Source organism: Physeter macrocephalus, chromosome 9, assembly GCF_002837175.3.
Source record: "Physeter macrocephalus isolate SW-GA chromosome 9, ASM283717v5, whole genome shotgun sequence".
Taxonomy (NCBI): Eukaryota; Metazoa; Chordata; class Mammalia; order Artiodactyla; family Physeteridae; genus Physeter; species Physeter macrocephalus.
Genome location: NC_041222.1, coordinates 65,645,273 through 65,650,291, shown reverse-complemented (window position 1 = coordinate 65,650,291; position 5,019 = coordinate 65,645,273). Strand labels below are relative to the sequence as shown.

At 41.6% G+C, this 5,019-nt stretch overlaps 1 pseudogene; it reads right to left on the bottom strand.

Moving 5' to 3' along the window:
- Positions 1 to 4,194: 4,194 nt before the first annotated feature.
- On the bottom strand, positions 4,195 to 4,802 carry LOC102979799 (V-type proton ATPase subunit E 1-like; annotated as a pseudogene).
- Positions 4,803 to 5,019: the final 217 nt, after the last annotated feature.

The window sequence follows — 5,019 nt, the reverse complement described above, 5'->3', positions numbered from 1 at the left end:
GATTGTTCTTACATTGCTTTTCAGCGACATCAGGCTCCTAAGTCACAGAAAGTGTGCACCAAACTCAGACATCCAGAGAAATGTGGCGATAATGAACTAGGAAAGAAGGACAATGCCAAGCTACCTGCTAGAAGACGAGTGTCTGAGGCAAACCATACTACAAGACAATTTTGTTGTCTTTAATTCTTTCTTGCCATATGGCTAATATTTAGAATATTCTCTTTTTAAATCAAAAAACCTTTTCAAAAGAATGGCTAGAAGTTTCAACATTTTTAATTTTGTCTTTTCTCACTCATAAGAATCTTCCCTTGAACTTGACCAAGAAAATTATCAGACATACAGAGCTTTTGTTTTGTCAAAACAGAAGTATCAGTGTATTTCTCTTGATGTTTTATAAATATAAATACATACATATATGTATACATACATGCATGCCTCCCTCCCTTCTTGCCAGGCTACCTTTCCCCACTACTAATGAATACTGAGCTAAATATCATGACTTTTATAACCATTTACTATGGTTATAAATTTCAACATTTATTCATTCATTTAACAAATACTTTTGTGCCCAGCCCTGGCTGCACAGTAGCACGCTCTGGGGACCTTTCAGGGTTCTCAATGCCCATGCACATCCCAGGGCAGTTACATTAGACCCTCTGGGTGGGGCCCAGGCATCAGCATTTTTAAAGATCCCCAGTTGAGGCCAAGGTGAAGGAACTGAGGCCATGAAACTTGCTCAAGATCACAGAGCCAGGAGGTGGTAGAGGCCAGGAGAGATGCCACTCCAGGACAGGACTCTCCCTGCAGCTTCATTCAGGCCTTCAAAGGGACACTGCTTAGCCACGTCTCTCTGACCCACAGCTTCCAACCTGACCATGACCCCAGCCCCCACCTCAGTGCCCTCTCCGCACCTCACACTCTCACTGCCTCGGCTCACAGCCCACCGTGAGCTCCGCGCTCACAGGTAGTGGAGCTGCCCCAGGGAGCTTTCTGCAGCCCCGTCCTAAAAAAATAATAAAATATAAATAAATAAATAAATAAATACTGTTGTGAGTCTGCATTGCTAGGTCCACAAAAAAAAGGCAGACAGTGCCCCTGCCCTCATGTAAACTCATTCTGGAGTTTACATTCAGAAAATACATCTTGCTCCTAATAACAGTATATTATGATAAAAAATAAATAAGGGGCTTCCCTGGTGGCGCAGTGGTTGCGCGTCCGCCTGCCGATGCAGGGGAACCGGGTTCGCGCCCCGGTCTGGGAGGATCCCACGTGCCGCGGAGCGGCTGGGTCCGTGAGCCATGGCCGCTGAGCCTGCGCGTCCGGAGCCTGTGCTCCGCAACGGGAGAGGCTGCAACAGAGGGAGGCCCGCATACCACAAAAAAAATAAATAAATAAATAAATAAATAAATAAATAAATAAGAACAAAAAACAAAAAAGGAAGCGATGGAAAAGAAGGATAAAACAAAGTTTATTGGTTTTCTATGTGAGAGGAAAAAACAAAACATTCTTTAAAATTTTGCTGCTGTTTCAGATCATTTTGTTTAGTTTAGCAGCGACATGTGATTACGTTTCTCTAATTCTCTAGTCCTCTAAACATATGTCTAATAATTGAGTAGACATACGTCAACATGACCCTGAAAAATATGGGTAGGTTAACCCTATAATAGATCACACAGATTCAAAATGGCATTGGAAACATTAATCCTTCTTCCAACAAGTATTTTGACTGTCTTCTATGTTGCAGGTATTCTTCTAGTTCTGGAGATTCAGCAGTGAATAGCACCCTGTCATCTTGAAGCATAAGGCTTGGTGTTTGACCTCAAAAGCCAGTCAATGACCCGTGGCAGAGACTGTCTTTAGGAGACTAGCAGAACCAGTATAAACAGTAGCCTCCTTAAGTGACATCACTTTCATCCTCTCCCTTTTTTCCCATACCTCCAGACACAAAAGAGTCATAGAATGCTAGAATTGAAACGTATGTTAGAGTTTTTCTAGATTATGTATTCTAATGCCTTTTATCTGTGTGAATGAGGGCCAGAGGTTTTAATTAACATCCAAAGATTATTCAGCAGATTATGATAATGACAAGACATTAGAAAACTATTCCTTCTGTGTATGCATGTGTGTATACATGTATGTGCTAAGGCAACAAAGATCATGTTGGCTCAAAAACAAGTAACCCCCTCCACTTCCTTAAAAACTATTTTCTGCATTTTTCTCAGTAATAAACTTGCTATCTTACTAAACTAAACTTGTTATCCTCCTTCAGAGGATTTCTCATTTATCACTAAATTCTCCTTTGAGCTCTCAGTCTTAGCAAACATTGAAAACCCTGAAAATTTTTTTCATCTCTTGATGTCCCTTCCATAAAGTAATTAAGATAATTCATTTTCTCCCATATTTTCCATACCCAGAAAATGAGAATCAAATGTAATTTTTAAGACTCAGTAAAAAACCCTTCGACTTTCTCTTTTATGATTACCTGTTTTTGATCCTCTGCAAAATACAAGGCAAAATTCCAACACAGACAAGTTAATGTTATATCCTAACTATATTTATAATAACTCAGTCATATCCATTAATACAAAGGTAGTGAGAAGCCCTCACATTTAGTCTCAAACAACATGAGGTCATGAGGTCATGACCAGCATACTGGTCATTAATCCTAATTTCAGAAATTACATGTGAAGATTTAATTCTCTCTTCCTAAGTCTAGACAGGCAACCAGGAATAATCTTTTCAGCTTTAATTGCATTTACTCCTATGACTTCATAAAACGGACAATTCTCGTCGCTATTTGCAAGAGAAAATAAAAGATCATATATAATCCTCATCATCACGTTATAGTTGTCAGTAACCTCAATATCTGGGCCTCCACAGGAGACATCAAAGACATATAAAACAAATAAAAATCATACCCTTAATAAAAATCTATCCTTAATAAAAATCATAGTATTCATCAAGAAATTTTTGATTATCTGCTCTGATTACAAATGAGTGCAATACAGTTTTCCCTCAAGCAGCCTAGCTTCTATTTAAAGATGGAAGGTGTATTACTCTGCTAGGGCTGCCATAACAAAATATCACAAATTGTATGGCTTAAACAATAGAAATTTATTTTCTCAGAGTTCTGGAGGCTGGAAGTCCAAGATCAAGGGGTCATCAGGTTGGGCTTTCTCTTGAGGCCTCTCTCCTTGGCTTGCAGGTGGCCACCATCTCACTGTTTCCTTACAGTGTCTTTCTTCTGTGCACATGCATCCTTGGTGTCTCTCCATGTATCCAAATGTCGCTGTCTTACAGAGACACCAGTCAGACTGGATTAAGGCCCACCCTAAAGACCTCATTTTAACTTAACTACCTCTTCAAAGGCCCTGTCTCCAAACATAGTCACGTTCTGAGATACTAGCAGTTAGGACTTCAACATGTGAACAACACATGGCATTGTATATAAGTGTAATAAAACATAATATACTACAGTAACTCAAGAGAAGATGCTGGCTAGTACACTGGTAAGGCTCTGCACCAGGTAACAGAGCAACTGGCAAGGAAGGGAAATAACATTTACTGATTACCCATTATGTGACAGCATCTGTGTTACATACTTTTTTTTCCACGTATGCATCTCGTTTTAATAAATAGAGCATATTCATGGCTTAGATCTTAAATCATATTACAAACAAACACTTCTAGGCCCAAACAGCTAACAGAGAAGCTGCTACTGCTGGAAGGAATGCGGCCCCACATGCACTTGAAGTCCAAAGCATGGTGACCTGACCCTAGAGCCCCGCACACACCGCCTCTCTGTAGGCTGGACGCTGGACCAGAGGAGAGCAGGAGACTCGGGCACGTTCATGCACCCACCATTTAACCCCTCACCTTCGTGCTGCAGAACCAGCGGGAAGTTGTGTTACTGTCAGATAAGCTAGAGGAAGGTTTCCGGATCATATTAAGTGAAGCTCTCCCATTGCTACCAATCAGCCAGGGGCGTTAGCTAATAAAGGGTATCCACTGATAAATACAGAATATGAGAACAGCAAGGAGGAAGCTATACAGGTCATCTTGTTTCTTCAAATGTCAGAAGTGTCCACGTCACAGCAGTGGATGGACACCACCTCCCGCAGGCATAGTCCAAAAACTTCTTGTTGGCGTTTGCACCAAACAAGTCTCCCCGCGCTTCTGGCGTCATCTACTAGGCTATGACATCCAGCCAGCTTTTGAGAGTACTGGAAACCTTGATTTTGCGATCCTCATTATAGATCTCAACCTTGCCAGCTATTTCCTCAGGCAGGTAGGCCTCCTGATCAATCTGGACATCAACATCTCTTTCCGTGGCGATTTTGTACATAGGGATTTGCACTGCCGGCTTCACCAGAGGGAAATCTTATTTCCTGCAACGAACAGTCATTCCGGTCTCCAATAACTGGTACAAACCCTGGAGGCCCATTCCATCCAGCAGTACTTGGTACCTGGTTGTATCTTTTACCCTTTTGCTGAGTCTATGTTTTGCTTCATTTAGTAGGTCTGTGATAAGATCATCCATCTCTCGCTCTGAGGACTTCGAGACTCGCTTGATTTATCAAATTGGACAACTGAATTTTCTTCTGTTGCTCAATCTCCTTTTCTTTCTTCTCATAGTATTCCATAGTCTTCAGTCTTTGGGTTTGCACAAGACAACCTTTCTCAATGTTGAACTCTTCCTCTGCCTTCACATCTATTTCTTTTGCTTCCTCATTGGCTTCTTGTTCAATAAAAGCCATTGTGTGCTTAATCTGCTTCTACACATCGGCATTGCTGAGAGCCATGGCGCTAGTGACGCAAAGAGGCGGGTGACTGGCCGGAGCTCAGGCCTGATACGGGCAGCTGGCAACCAGAAGAGGAAAGCTGGCGCAGCTTCAGTCCTCCTCTGTTTTGTTGTGCTACATAATTAACATGTGCTATCATGTGTAAAGCCTGTGGAAATCACAATCCAACCAGTTATCCCCATTTTATAAATGAGGAAACTGAGGCTCCAAGAGAGCA